The following is a 16,272-nucleotide window of genomic DNA, read 5'->3' as shown; positions in this document are numbered from 1 at the left end:
CAGTGGGAGAACTTCTGTGCTGAAGACACCCTTATGGGGCAAGACTTGCTTCAGTGGGGCTTTGGTGCTCACTGAGTCTGCCCCCTGAGTGTGTCCCTTATGGATCTGAGGAGTTGTAATTGGATGGTCCCACTCTGACCACTGGATACACTGGCTCTTGGATCTAAGGAGGTGCTAATCTAGCCTCTGCCTGAGGCTACCCAGCAGAAGCTAGCTGTAAAGCAATGCAAGTTGCCCTGGGGCCTTGGAGCAGCTGCAGTTTGTTAAGTAATTTTCAGATTACAAAGGGCCAGGCCTTTCATATGCAAAAGCCTCTGTGCACGGCTTGGGCGGGGCAGGGTCCCAGGGCATCAACAGGGCGGGCAGAGCGAGCAGTATGGCTGCTCTCAGTCCTGCCCTCAGAGGGCCCGGCAATGGCTGAGAGCACCTCCAACAGAAAGCTGCCCTCGAGTTCCGACCAATGCCAGACAGTCCCGTTTCTCTCGTATGAGTCTGGGTCCCCAGAGTCTCACCCGGAACTGGAGCTCAGAGCTTGAGACTCCCTCCCGATTGAAAAAGACAATCGTGTCCTCAGCCACCAGCCCTCTCTGCATGCACCTCTGCACCTTTGTATTTTACTTCCGCACTGCACCTCCTCTGAGTCTCTTACCGTCATTTCTATTGAGATTTTCCTACACAGGCAGCTGCCAAGGCCCTAGAGACAAAGAGAGACCCTAAAACTCCCCAGCCAAGTCATTATAGATGGGTCCCTGTCCATTGGTCAGTGGTCTTGTCAAGAAAGACTACATCACTAGGGCTGCTTCAGAGCCACATTATTGGCTGCAAAGATGCAACCTTTTTAAAAGGGTTGGGCATGAGCCACCATGACCTTTATGGGGACCTCACAAAAGTCTTTCAGACCATAAGCAGCCAGTACTTGGTTGGCAGATGAGTGGCTTTAGCTCCTAATTTCCCTAACAATGTTGAAGTTACTCCATGAATTGTCAGACTTAGGATTTAGAATTTCTCTGCCCCAGCACTACTAACTGAAAACACAAATAGGACCATCATAGCAAAAACTCATCTTAAATGTTAATTCCTCAGTGAGACCTCCCTTGTTACCCTATAAATAATGGCAACTGTTCCTCTCCCTAAAAGTTCCTCTCCCCTTCCCAATTCTTATTTTTCTCTTTACTTCTTATCACTAATCCCTATTTTATTGCAGCTCAGTGACTAATAACCACTAGAATATAAAATCTCTGAGAGCAAGTTTTAAACATTTTTTATTTTAGATATTGTTTTGTTCCCTGAACTAGAAAGAGGCACATGTAGGTGGTCAATAAATATATTCTGAGTATATAAATGAAAGAATGAACAAACAAATGAACAGTATCTAAGTATGGTTATGTTGATAATTTCTGTTGCCCAAAAAAGAAAGTCAAGAAAAGATGTCACCCTTTAGAAAAAATTAGAGATCATAACCTGAAATGTCTGCCAACCACTTCCTTAGAAAGAATGTTAGAGAATAGGAATTACAAACAAGACGTGAGGATAAAAAGTAAAATCTATCAATTTTATGATGTCTTAATGCAAGCGAACAAAAAAAATGAATGGATCTTTAACCATAGCATGTGAGCTCTTTGGTTAACACAGTTCCCCAGAACCTCTTCACCTCTTTTTGTAACCAAGCACTTCCCTTCATGCTTTGACTTTAAACAAAGATTCACATTCCCAAAGATGTTGATAGACTCAAACTATCACATATCAAACAGAAACCATGAAGATGTTCAATAATGTGATGCCACAGCTTCCATCACAGTGGCCAGGAATTTCACACAACTGCACCTTCACCACAGTACATGCTGAACACTCTGTTCTAATAAAGCACCAGGAGGGAAACCTATTGCAACGGTGACATCACATGGACTTCTCTACGACCAATTTACCTTTTAGCAATGACTCTTAGTTTTGAAGGTCTGTTATGAGAACAACACAAAGGAAGCACAGAAAATAAATAGTTAAGAGAAATAGGTAGGGTGGGTGGGGTAAGAAGGGAAAAACCCAATGAAGGCAAAGATGAAGGAACACTAGGTATTTTATCTAAAAATACTGCATGGTTGCCCAAGACACATAAATAACTAACATCCTGTGGTCATTACATATGTCATGCTTTCCAATCTCACTCTACACAATGATAACTTGTGATATTTCAGGTTTTATTATGCCTATTTGAGAACTGAAATGGAGACCATTAGGGGACTTGCCCAAAGTCTCACCATTAGTAATTAGCAAAAGTAGAACAAAAACAAAAGTCTGACACCTGACCCAAAGCTCTTTCCACTGGTATTTACATGTTCCGTTTGGACTAAAATTAGCAAGAAATTTTCTATTTCATTAGCAAAGTAATTTGTAAATTTCTCCCATCAGATTTGTCACAAAAAGGATTAAGAACCACACAGCTATTCAGGTTTCATGTATTTAGAACAGTTTTCTCCTGACTTTTATGATTATGCCTCCTTATTTATAAAAAAAAAAAATCTTTGCACATACATCTCCAATACAGAACTATTTATAATATTTAAATATGCAAAGCTATTCTAATGCATTATCCTATATAATAAAGGCCCAGTGACCAAAACAGTGGAACAACCAGAACACCACAGCCCCCAGGGAGCGGTTAAGGGCAATGAGGCAGGCAGGCAGGTGAGTGGTTAGGGGCAATCAGGCAGGCAGGGAGAGGTGGGTAGGGGCGATGAGGCGGGCAGGGGGGTTAGGGGAAATCAGGCAGGCAGGCGAACAGTTAGGAGCCAGAGGTCCTGGATTGTGAGAGGGATGTCCGCAGTGGGATTGGGCCTAAACCGGCAGTCGGACATCCCCCAAAAGGTCCCGGGTTGCGAGAGGGTACAGGCCGGGCTGAGGGACACCTCCCCATGCACGAATTTTGTGCACTGGGCCTCTAGTATAATTATAAAGCATACATGAAAATAGCATTTGTTCTCACTTACAGTGAATCATCTTGTATTCTAAAGGTATATACCCTCCACATTGGAGACCACTGCTTAAGTAAAGTTCAACTTAAAACCTTATACATAAAAATGTAATAACTAAAAATGGTATATATGAATATGATTAGATAACTAAGACTTAGAAAAATTAGAAAATACAAAAATTTACCTAAAGTAAGGGTAGGTACTTACACTTGAAAGATGGCTAAATCCCCATGTTTGGGAAAAATAAAAAGAGGAGCCATATTAGAAAACAGACTGGCAGTTCCCCAAATGGTTAAACATACAGTTAACATTTGACCTAGCAATTCTACTCCTGGGTATACCATGGTATACCAAGAGAAATGAAAGCATGTGTTCACACAAAAATTTGTACATGAATTTTTTTAAAATATATTTTATTGATTTCAGAGAAAAAGGGAGGGGGAGAGAAAGATAGAAACATCAGTGTTGAGAGAAAATCATTGATCGGCTGCCTCCTGCACACCTCCTATTGCGGAACAAGCCCGCAACCTGGGCATGTGCCCTTAACTGGAATCGAACCCAGAACCCTTCAGTCTGCAGGCCGATGCTCTATCCACTGAGCCAAACCAGGTAGGGCTGTACATAAATGTTAATATGCATTAGAATAGGCAAATCCATAGAGACAAAATGTAGATCATTTTTTGCTTAGGGCAGGGAGAGGGGGATGGGAAGATAGGGAGTGACTGCTAAAGGGTACAGAATATCTTTTTGAGGTTCTAAATGTTCTAAAACTACTGGTAATGATGGCACATATCTGTGAATGTACTTAAACCAATGAATTGTACACTTTAATTGGGTGAATTGTATGTTATGTGAGTTCTATCTGAATCTCAATAATGCTGTCAAAAAATGAAATGGGGCCGTGGCCGGTTTGGCTCAGTGGATGGAGTGTCGGCCTGCGAACTGGGGGGGGCCCAGGTTCGATTCCGGTCGGGGGCATGTGCCTTGGTTGCGGTCACATCCCCGGTGGGGGGGGTGTAGGGGGCAGCTGGTCGAAGTTTCTCTCTCATTGATGTTTCTAACTCTCTATCCCTCTTCCTTCATCTCTGTGAAAAATTCAATAAAATATGTTTAAAAAATAAATAAATAAATAAATAAATAAATAAATGAAATGGGAAGAAGTACCCATCTCCCTTCAAAACAGTTTAGGAAGACTAGCAAGCACTGGTATTTCATAAGTTACAGATATAAAAGGAGCATAAGCTATAAATCAGGCTGTGAACAAAAGCATTGAAAGTTAAAAGGGGAAATAGAGAATAAATGAAGGCTGCAGACTTCAGAAGAAAGATTCATTTGATATGAACCCCAAGAAGGAATTTATCTGCTGAGATGGACTTCCTATGGTCAATCGAGGGCCCAAATTTTGTGAATAATATGAGCCTAGAGCCATTTGCTGACAAGGGATTCTCATGCACTCTCTACACCAGGAAGACCCTCAGACTGAACCCTCGATTCCCACACTATGCCCTGCTTGTTTACACCACATGACTCAACTATTATAAGGCAGTTCCTAGTTTCCTCTTTATGACCAAGGGACTTAGACCAGCCACATCCAAACAGAACAGCACACTCTGGATGCCTCATTTACCAAAAACAGACCTAATTGGGAACTTTTGTTATAAAAGGCTTGGTTGAATGCAATTTAGGTTTCTACATAAATCTTGAGCTATAGCTCCTTTTCCTCAAATAAATGCTTTTTATTCTTTACTAGAGGCCTGTTGCATGAAATTCGTGCGGGGGGGGCGGGGGGTTGTCTCTCAGCCCAGCTCTCAGGGGATGCCCAACTGACGGCTCCCTGTAGGGAGTGGGCCTAAGCCAGCACTCAGACATCCTTAGCACTGCCGTGGAGGCAGGAGAGGTTCCCGCCACCACCACTGCGCTCACCAGCCATGAGCCCAGTTTCTGGCTGAGAGCTCCCCCTGTGGGAGCACACTGACCACCAGGGGGCAGCTTCTGTGTTGAGCGCATCATAGCAACCAGTCATTCCACTGTTTGGTCGATTTGCATATTAGCCTTTTATTATATAGGACTATAGTCCAAGGTTAATTTTGATATACAAAGGAATACTTAATAAATGTGCCTAACATAGGTATAGAGAAGCGAGAGGAAATAGAAGTGAAAATGCCACAACAGCACCATCTAGAAAAATAAAAATAAAAAACAAGGGCTGGTAAAGACAGATCATCAGCATGATGGCCAGCAGTGACTGGGCACTGACTGCCAAACCCTACACTAAGGGCTTCAAGCATCCTTCCTCACCTTGAAACCAGCACTGCAAAGAAGGTTCTGCTGGTCCTGATTTGTAGATGGGAAACAAAGTCAAAGAGGTTCAGTACCACGGTTGTTTGGTTAAGTGCTTATCTTTTAGAAATATATTCAGAAGTATTTAAAAATAATTTACAGAATTTCTTGAATTTGCTTTAAAATAACACAGTGAGAAGTTCTGGTGGTGAATATGGATAAAACACAATTGATCATATTGATAAATGTTGAAGATGGGAAAAGGGTACTTGTTTACTATTCTGTCTACTTTTCAGCTTGAAATTTTCCATTAGAAAATTCCCTAAGTTTAAGAAAACAAAGACAAAACACAACATTTACTATATCTGTCCATGTATACTTAAGTTACTTCTCTGACCTCTTTATCTATTACCTCTACACTCCTCCATCTCTATACCCCTCCTGCAACCCCTTTTGCCTTCTTCCACCCATCTTTATTCAAATTTATTCAGATTGAGATTCACCATCACCCTTTTTAAAACTGTTTCCCTACAGATATACACTATCCTCATTTACTTTATCTATTTTATTATGCCTTAATAATGTATCTTAATAATGGGTAAGATATGCCTTAATTATGTATCTTAATAATGGGTAAGATACATCTTCTAGTATCTTACCCATTATCATCAATTTATAACTGATACATGGCATTTACTATGTGTCTGTCACTGTTCTAAATTTTCTATATACACACAACCTATGATCCTAACAACCTAGGATATCACTATACTCATTTTATAGATAAGAAACTGAGGCACAGCTAGTATGTGGGGACAGTTTACACCCAGCTAGTCTTGCTCCCAAGTCTACAGTCTTACCCAAAACAGCACAGGGGTGAAGCGAAGACAATGTCAAAAAGCACCAAGCATAGAGTAGCTGCTGAGAATCTAGCAATATCACTGACATTGACATGCTTATCTCACTCAGCCCAAATATCAGAGAACAAGTGTAAACTAAGAGTGAGCAACCAAAAACAAAACAAAAAAAAACACACAAAAAAAATAACCCCAGGAGATCCCAACATAGTGGCCAGCAGGATGGCAGGGAGGGAGAAAGTATGAGTGAGTGAAGGTGTAAGAGGGGAGTGTGTGGGCATATGTGGTGTGTGTGTGGGAGAGTGAGGGAGAGTTAGATCTCACATAAGTCTCAGGGGCTGGCAGATCAGGCTCTCCTGGATGCAGAGACTCTGCTACTGCCACAGGCATTTCCAGACCAGTACAGCTCTGGCAGGGAACCCAGGCCATCTTGAAGAGGGGAGCTGGAAAAGCCAGGAACACAGCCACACCAACACCCATACTGTCCTCGGACAACACCCTAAACTCATGCAGTGAGCTGCTGGTCAGCCATAACTTGCAAGGGATGACTGCCACACCCCTGCAGTGAGTGGCATGCTACCTTGCCTCAGGCTCCCAGACATTCACAGTAAGCGCACACCAGAGAGAATTCTTGCACCTCCCTGCACTGCGCTAAAGGACCCTGTGCTCCAGGATCCCGCTCTTTCAGAGACCACACTGAGTTCACACCAGGGAGACCCCACGTCCCCCCCTGCCCAGGCCTGTGCTGGTAGTCCAGCTGGAGATACCTGGCACAGTGCCCCAACTAGACCCCATGACCACGCTGATGGTGCAAGTCAGAGGTACCCAGCGTGGCACCCCACCCAGGCCCTAGGACCTCACTAAATGTGTGAGCCAGAGGCACCCAGCACCCCACCCAGGCCCCAGGACCATGCTAAATGTGTGAGCCAGAGGCCCCTGGCGCCCCATCCAGGCCCTAGGACCGAGCTGATGGTGTGAGACGAGGCACCTGGTGCAGGACCCTGCTCAGGCCCCAGGACCATGCTGATGGTGTGAGCCTGAAGGACCTAGGGCACCACCCTTTCCTGGGCGCCAGCTCTGTGCAGTGAATTGCATGCCAGAAGGCTCTGGGACCTCATAGGGAATCTCACACCAGAGAAATTGTGCACGAGCCCCTACAAATCCCCAGCATCTGCAACAGACAACTGAGGGACCAGGCATGTGGAGGAAGGGAGTAAAACTCAGAGCAGAGACAACAAAGGCATGAGACTCAAGGCAGACCCAACCTCTGGGCTAAGGACCCCTGGACCATTGGACCACTAGGGGCTTCAACCTCTCGGACCTCAAGCAGGTTGCCCAGGGCCAGAAAGAGAGAGCTACTCACATTACATAGAAACAAATACAAAGGGACAGCAAAAATGTGGAGACAAAAAAACAATGCCCAAAGGAAAGAAAAGGAGGAAACGCTCAAAAAGGAACTAAATGAAATGGAGGCAAGCAATTTGTGAGAAAGAATTCAGAGTAATGGTTATAAGGATGCACAAATGTCTGGAAAGAAATATACCAACATGTGTAAGAATCAAAAGGAAATGAAGAATGACATAGCTGCAATAAAGAACAAAATGGAAGGTTTCAACAGCAGACTAAAAGAACCTGAGGACCAAATCAGTAAGTTAGAAGACAGGGTAGGAAAAAATCACCCAATCTGAACAGGATTTGGGGGGAGGGGAGATTAAAAAGCAGGAGTTTAAATGAAAAGAAGCAACATTTGCATAATAGATGTGCCAGAAGGAGAAGAAGCTGATCAAAAAATAGAAAACTATTTGAAGACATAATGACAGAACACTTCCCTGACTTGGGGAAGAAAAAAGTGACACCGCACAGAGAGTCCCAAACAAGATAAACCCCAAAAGACCCACACTAAGACATGTAATTACAATGGCAAATGGTAATGACAAAGAAAGAATTTTAAGGACTGCAAGAGAGAGACAGGAAGTTACCCACAAGGGATCTCCCATTAGACTATCTAACGATTTCTCAACAGAAACACATCAGGCCAGAAGGGAATGGAATTAAATATACAAAGTGATGAAAACCAAGCGACTGAATCCAAGAATACTATACCCAGCAAGACTATCATTCAAAATTGAGGGTGAAATCAGGAACTTCATAGATAAAAACAGGCAAAGGAAGTTTATTACAACCAAACCAGCAATGCAAGAAATACTAAAAGGACTGGTGTAAGAAGAAGGAATAGAAAGAGAGGGAGAAACACAGACATAAAGAAGAAAAATGGCAACAAATAAGTACCTATCAACAATAACCTTAAAAGTAAATGGATTAAATACCCCAATCAAAATACATAGAGTGGCAGAATGGATAAGAATACATGACTGATATATATGTTATCTACAAGAGACACACCTCAGAACAAAGGACTCACACAGACTGAAAGAGAAGGGATGGAAAAAAATGTTCAGGCAAATGAAAATGAAAAGAAAGCTGGGCTAGCAATACTTATATCTGACAAAATAGACCTCAAAGTGAAGGCCATAACAAGAGATAAGGAAGGCCATTTCATATAAAAGGGATCCATACAACAAGAGGATATAACTATGATAAAATATATTCACCCAATAGAGGAGCACCCCAATACATTAAAAATAAAATTCTGGAAGAGATCACAGGTGAGATGTACAACAATACAATCATAGTAGGGTACTTTAATACCCCACTGGATAAATTTTCTAGGCAAAAAGATCAACAAGGAAACAACAAGCCTAAATGACTCACTAGGTCAAATGGAACTAATTGACATCTTCAGAACATTTCACCCCAAAGCTACGGAATATACATTCTTCTCAAGTGCACATGGGATATTTTCAAATATAGACCACATGTTAGGACAGAGGCTAAGTCTCTACAAATTAAAGAAGGTTGAAATTATATCAAGCATACTCTCTGATCACAATGGCATAAAATTAGAAATCACCTACAATACTAGTAAAAACAAGCAAACACATAGAGGTTAAATAGCAAGCTATTAAACAATGAATGCGTTACCAAGGAGATCAAAGAAGAAATAATAAACATCCTGGAAACAAAAGAAAATGAAAACACAACTCAAACTCTCTGTGACACAGCAAAAGCAGTCCTCAAAAAACAAGGAAAACTGGTAATAAATTATCTAACCTTACAACTTAAAGAATTAGAAAGAGAGCAACAAGAAAAGCCCAGAGTAAGTTTAAGGTGTCCTAAAATTCACGCAAGAAGTAATTTTGATAGAAAACACAGGTTTATAATTAAAAATTGTAAGTTTTTTTTATTGATTCATAAAGGAGACAGTATAGGGTTATATATGGAATAGCATATCAGGTAAATGGCCTCCATGGCTTTGCTGGCACATATGCACTCTTTTGTTGAAATTTTCCATGACCGTTTTGCATAAATGTGGCTGAATTTCGTTGATACAGTACTCAATTTCCTCCTTCAAGGTGTGAGTAGTCGTGGGCTTGTTGGCATAAACCTTAGACTTCAAAAAACCCCAAAGAAAAATGTCCAACGGCGTTAAATCGCATGATCTGGGCAGCCAATTCTGGGAAATTAAACGAACAGGAAATGACTCATGCAGTAATTGAATTGTTTCTCGGGCTGTATGGCATGTGGCACCGTCTTGTTGAAACCACATGTCATCCACATCCATATCTTGCAATTTAGGCACAAAAAACTGGATTATCATGTCGCGATAGTGAGCACCATTAACTGTTATTGCCTGAACAGCCGCATTTCGGTCATGGAAAATTTCAACAAAAGAGTGCGTTTGTGCCAGCAAAGCCATGGAGGCCATTTACCCGATATGCTATTCCATATATAACCCTATACTGTCTCCTTTATGAATCAATAAAAAATTTACAATTTTTAATTATAAACCTGTGTTTTCTATCAAAATTACTTCTTGTGTGAATTTTGGGACAACCTTTAGAAGGAAGAAAAATAATAAAGATCAGAGTGGAAATAAATGACATAGAGACTAAAAAAATAAATAAATAAAAAGCAATACAAAAGATAAATAGGACCAAGAGCTAGTTCTTTGAAAGGATAAACAAGATCGATGAACCTCTAGTCAGGCTCACTAAGAAGCAGAGAGGACCCAAATAAACAAAATCAGAAAAGAAAGAGGTGAAGTAACAATCGACACCACAAAAATACAAAGGAATGTAAAAAAAAAAAAAAGAGGAACAATTCTATACCAACAAACTGGACAACCTAGACAAAATGGACATATTCCAAAAAAAGTGCAATCTTCCAAAACTCAATCATGAAGAATTAGAAAACCTGAATAGGCTGATAACTACTGATGAAATTGAAGCAGTAATAAAATAAAAATAAAAACTTCCAGAAAACAAAACCCCTGGTCTGGATGGCTTCACAGGGGAGTTTTACCAAACATTCAAAGAAGAATTAACACTTACACTCCTCAGACTATTCCAAAAATATTCAAGAGGAAGGAACACTTCCAAGCTCTTTTTATAAAGCCAGTATTACCCTAATCCCCAAACCAGATAAAAGCACTACAAAGAGAGATCATTACAGGTCAATATTCCTGATGAACATAGATGGTAAAATCCTCAACAAAATATTAGCAAGTCACATCCAGCAATACATTAAAAAGATCAGAAACCATCACCAAGTGGGACTTATTCCAGGGCTGCAAGGCTAGTACAATATCCACAAATCTATAAACATGATATATCACATAAGCAAATTGAAAGACAAAAAGCACATGATCATATCAATTGATGCAGAAAAGGTATTTGACAAAAACCAACACCCTTTTTTTATTGTTGTCTTTAAATATATTTTTATTTATTTCAGAGAGGAAGGGAGAGGAAGAAAGAGATAGAAATATCAATGATGATGAGGGAATCATTGATCGGTTGTCTCCCTCACACCCCCTACTGGGGATCAAGCCCATAACCCAGGCATGTGCCCTTGCATTAATGGAACCTGGACCCCTTCAGTCCGAAGGCCAACGCTCCATCCATTGAGCCAAACCAGCCAGAGCCCAACACACTATTTTGATAAAACTCTCAGCAAAGTGGAAATAGAGGTATCATACCTCAACATAATAAAAGCCTTATATGACAAACCTACAGCCAATATCATACTCAATGGGTAAATACTAAAACCATTTCCCCTAAGAACGGGAATAAGACAGGGATGCCCACTTTCACCACTCCTGTTCGACATAGTACTGGAAGTGCTAGCCATAGCGAAGAGGCAAGAAGAAGAAATAACAGACATCTAAATTGGAAAAGAAGAAGTAAAACTGTCATTATTTGTAGATGACATGATATTGTACATAGAAAACCCTAAAGACTCCATCAAAAAACTACTAGATTTAATATATGAATTTGGCAACATAGCAGGTTACAAAATTAACACCTAGAAATCTATGGCATTTTTATATACCAATAATGAACTCACAGAAAGAGAAACTAAACAAACAATCCCATTTACCATTACAACAAAAAAATTAAGATACCTAGGAATAAACTTAACTAAGGAGATAAAAGACCTGTGCTTGAAAAACTACAGGATGCTTAAAAAGAGATAGAGAAAGATATAAACACATGGAAGATTATATTGTGTTCATGAATTGGTAGAATCAACATCATTAAAATGTTCATACTACCCAAAGCGATCTATAGACTCAATGCAATCCCCATTAAAATAACAACAGCATATTTCACAGACCTAGAACAAACTCTCAAAAAATTTATATGGAATAAAAAAAAGTACCCCAAATAGCTGCATCAACCAAGAAAGAAGAGCAAAATTGGAGGGATCACAATAACATAAATCAAGTTATATTACAAAGCCACTGTAATCAAAACAGTCTGGTACTGGCACGAGAACAGATATATAAACCAATGGAACAGAACAGAGAACTCAGAAATCAACCCAAGCCATTATGCTCAATTAATATTTGACAAAAGAGGCAAGAGCATACAATGTAGTCAAGACAGTCTCTTCAATAAATGGTGTTGGAAAAATTGAACAAATACATGCAAAAAATTGAAACTAGACTGCCAAATTACACCATACACAAAAATAAACTCAAAATGGATAAAAGACTTAAATATAAAAAGGGAAACCATAAAAATCTTAGAAGACTCCATAGGCAGCAACATATCTCATAGCAGTATGTTTACCGATACATCTCCTAGACAGTGGTCAGCAAACTCATTAGTCAACAGAGCCAAATATCAACAGTACAATGATTGAAATTTCTTTTAAGAGCCAAATTTTTTAAACTTAAACTATATAGGTAGGTACATTGTTATTAACTTAATTAGGGTACTTCTAAGGCTTAGGAAGAGCCACACTCAAGGGGCCAAAGAGCTGCATGTGGCTCATGAGCCGCAGTTTGCCGACCACGGTTAGGACAATGGAAACTAAGGAGAAAATAAACAAATGGGACTACATCAAAATAAAAAGCTTCTGATAGCAAAAGAAACCATCAACAAAACAACAAGAGAGCCCACTGCATGGGAGAATATATTTATCAATGTTACTTCTGATAAGTGTTTAATCTCTAAAATTTATAGGAAACTCATACGACTTAACAAAAGGAAGATAAACAATCTGTTATGCCCAGATTTCAGGATCCCCAAGAAACCACATCAGGGAGCCAGCCAGGTCCGATGCAAAAGCATAAGAATCTTTATTCAAGCTAGCTCGGCTCCCCCACCTTGCCGACGCAGTGACAGGAAGCAGAGAGAGAGCGAACTCTGTGTGGAGAGGGGTTTTATAGGGGGTTGGAGTAAGGGGAGGAGAAAGGGCTGTGGCCTTGCCGATTGGCCAGGCGCAAGTCGGTGTCTTGTTCCTGGGTGTGGCTAGCAGAGGCTTAGACTTCCGGGAAGAAGCTCCTTGCCAAGCACATGGCCAAGGTAAGATGGAGCACTTACCCTGGGGCAAGATGGAGGGCGTAGCCCTTACCCTGGGGCAAGATGGAGGGCGTAGCCCTTACCCTGGGGCAAGATGGAGGGCGTAGCCCTTACCCTGGGGCAAGATGGAGGGCGTAGCCCTTACCCTGGGGCAAGATGGAGGGCGTAGCCCTTACCCTGGGGCAAGATGGAGGGCGTAGCCCTTACCCTGGGGCAAGATGGAGGGCGTAGCCCTTACCCTGGGGCAAGATGGAGGGCGTAGCCCTCGCCCTTTCAGAAATCACTCTCCCTGTTTTCTACTCATGTTGCCAGTTCTGCACTTGGGCACGTACATAACAATGAAATCCACTAAACTTCCAACGCAGCTATAATGTCCCTGCATTGCTGTTCTTGCTTGGATAGCCTGATGACTCTAGTAAATTTGGTCCAATAATTTTTGCTGAAGGATCATGTACAGCTCAGAAGACTTTTCACTGTCTCTCTAGTCCCTGGGCAGATATTCCAGCTCAGCCCTGGATGTGCTCATGTCTAAAGCAGCTCGGTGGGCAATGACTATTCTTAACTGTTCTGTGAAACAGGAACGCTGACTTCACTGGGGGAATTAATGAAGTGGGACCAAGCAGCTAAAAGTTTCCTTTCCAGGACACTATTAATAAAAAGATAATAAAAATAAAAATTATACTAATAACCCAGGAACCTAGAAGCCTTGGGGAGAAGAGAGAAAGCAGAGCGATCTCTCCGATACCATCTGAAACCTGTCACCTTATGAATCAGGTGAGGCCCTGAAGAAATAACTTTTCACCCAACCCCACCAAACATTTCCGGAAATGCTAATACTCAAAATGCTCTTCCGACCCTCCACCAGCACCTACGGGCTGCCAACCACACAGAGGGAAAGAATCTTCATCTCCGTGCCACTACTGTTGCCTTAGAAATAACAAAAAATTAGAAATTCAAGACAAAAAGACCATGTGCCATCAAAATATGAGCATTTTTTAAGAGATTTGGAGCGATGGCCATTGGTGCACTTGGATCAGGTGAAGGGATTACTTCAATGAAGGAGGGGCGATTAACATGTGTCCATGCCCCATGAGGCTCCTTTCTAGCACTCTACACAGATTTTCTCAATTCATCTTCACAAAAGACCTTCAAAGAAGTATTGTTAGTTTCATTTTGCAGACGGGTAACTTAGGCTCAGGCTAAGAAAATTACCCAGAATATTACAGCTACCAGGGCTATTAGTCTTTGGGGTCTCCCTTAGAGGACTCTGTCACATAGGGGTCAAGTTCTGCATAACTCAAAAGCTATGATTTTTTTTTTTATTACACTAAGCTAGCATGAGTTCTGTTTTTCTAAGAACACATCCTTTGCTTAAAAGGAATCATTATGGGATGCCCTGGTGGGGGAGGAAAACTCAGTGAAATTTTCTCACCCGAGATCAGGGGGCTTCAAATTTTTTTCTTTAAAAAGACAAATAATAAACATTTCTGGCTTTGCTGGCCATATATGTCTGTTGCAACTGTGCTACTCTGACATTGTAGGATGAAAGTGGACAAAGACAATGGAAACAAATGGAAGCAGCTATAAAACTTTAGTCACAGAAATGCATTTACAAAACTTTACTTACCAAAGCAGATCTGAATTGGACCCTACCCTGGGAACCCTAAAATAGTAGGCTGCCCACCCCACCAAGACCTTTCTACTCCTATCACTTTGCTGCTAGGCCACTCATCTGTGGAAGGTCACAGTTTTTTAGGGAGGTCTGATCTATGTCATAGAAGTCAGGATAAGCAAGTCAGAGTTTGCTTCTTTGGCTGCTTAATATGTGTTTTTCATAGGTTGCAAATGCAGTTTTCCAAATGTCCTTGGATAATATATTTAGACAGTTTTTCAAGGAAAACAAATAAAGAATAAACATATTGGATCCTAATTGATTTTATTAATACTCCATCCTAATCAGAAATTATATGCATAACTGCAGGTAATCTGAAGGTTTCCCTTCATAGTAGTTTGTCCCTGTCTCTTTTTTTTTTGTCCCTGTGTCGTTTAGGTAACTTTATTTTACTTTATTCTTATTAGATTTTCAATTAAGCTCAAGAAGGAGAAACAACTTTGGGGAAAAACAAAAATTATAAATTCTACTTTTTAGTTTTTAATTGAATAAATATAGGTTGTAATCTGTACAATGTTATCACCCAGAACAAATTAATGAAAAAATAAATTAATGCTGGAAGAAGAGACGGTGGAACAATAAGTAATTGTCATTGTGTGGGAGGTTGACATTTAAAGGATTTACATGTAAAATTATGTTTTTGAAAGGATATTATTTGTTATGTTAATTGAGCTATTTTCAAGGAAAAGTTAGGCTAAATTTATCCATGTTTTCTAAAATATCCATGAGTGTTATTAACTTTTTAGTTGTAATGGACATAACCACATTTCTAATGGACATAAACCAGCAGTGCTGCAACCTCGCTCTTTCTTAACAGAGCAATGATGGGGTTTATATACCACTCTCAAAGTTAATAAGATTAAGAAGGAGATGATTCTAATTTCCAGACCAGTTTCATTCTCTGTGCCTCAAAACTGAAGCTAACATAAATCAGAGCATGGTATTTCCCCAAGGGCACCATTTTCTAGGCTTCCCTGCACTTATGTGAAGAAAAATGCCATTATTGATGCCAGGTTCAGTCAGGTTTCTATTACCTGGGTTTAAATATATCCTACTGATAGTCTATTTTGATATCTATTTTATAGTTAATGAAACTGAGGTACGCAAAGGCCATATGAAGATACCTAAAAATCCTGGAACTGTCTGTTTTATTTAAAGCACAAGATCTCCTGGTGGAGGCTTTCATCTGTTTTAAGGAACACTTAGTAAGGCTGTGTTAATTTTCTGCCTTTTTTTAGCTTTTTTTTTTTTTTTTTAAACTGGGGAACCCTCTGAAAATACAGTGATTATTTTTTTGGGCCAGAAATATAGAAAATAATAAGTGGTCCCTAGAACTTCAGATTCCTTTGGTAATCATTAAGCTTCTTTTATTTGGTCTCTTTTGTGGAACAGAACATGTATGACATTAATGGATTTATTGGAATACTAATGGGCTATTTCCCCCACTGATCCCCTCCACCCTGCTTCACGCCTGCCCCCAGGCCTTCTCACACTATTGTCTGTGTCCAGAGGTTATGCATATATGCATACAAGTTCTTTGGTTAATCTCTTCCTGCCCTTTCCCC

The 16,272-nt window shown here is 40.5% G+C and overlaps 1 protein-coding gene across 3 annotated transcripts in view; it reads right to left on the bottom strand.

Annotated features, from left to right (window-relative positions):
• KIAA0226L (KIAA0226-like ortholog) overlaps positions 1-16,272 on the bottom strand; it is an 86,390-nt gene that overhangs the window by 60,425 nt on the left and 9,693 nt on the right. The gene's annotated exons all lie outside the window — the stretch shown is intronic.

This window comes from Myotis brandtii, unplaced genomic scaffold, assembly GCF_000412655.1.
Source record: "Myotis brandtii unplaced genomic scaffold, ASM41265v1 scaffold15, whole genome shotgun sequence".
Taxonomy (NCBI): domain Eukaryota; kingdom Metazoa; phylum Chordata; class Mammalia; order Chiroptera; family Vespertilionidae; genus Myotis; species Myotis brandtii.
The sequence above is the reverse complement of the archived record's forward strand: the minus strand, read 5'-3'. Positions and strand labels throughout refer to the sequence as shown.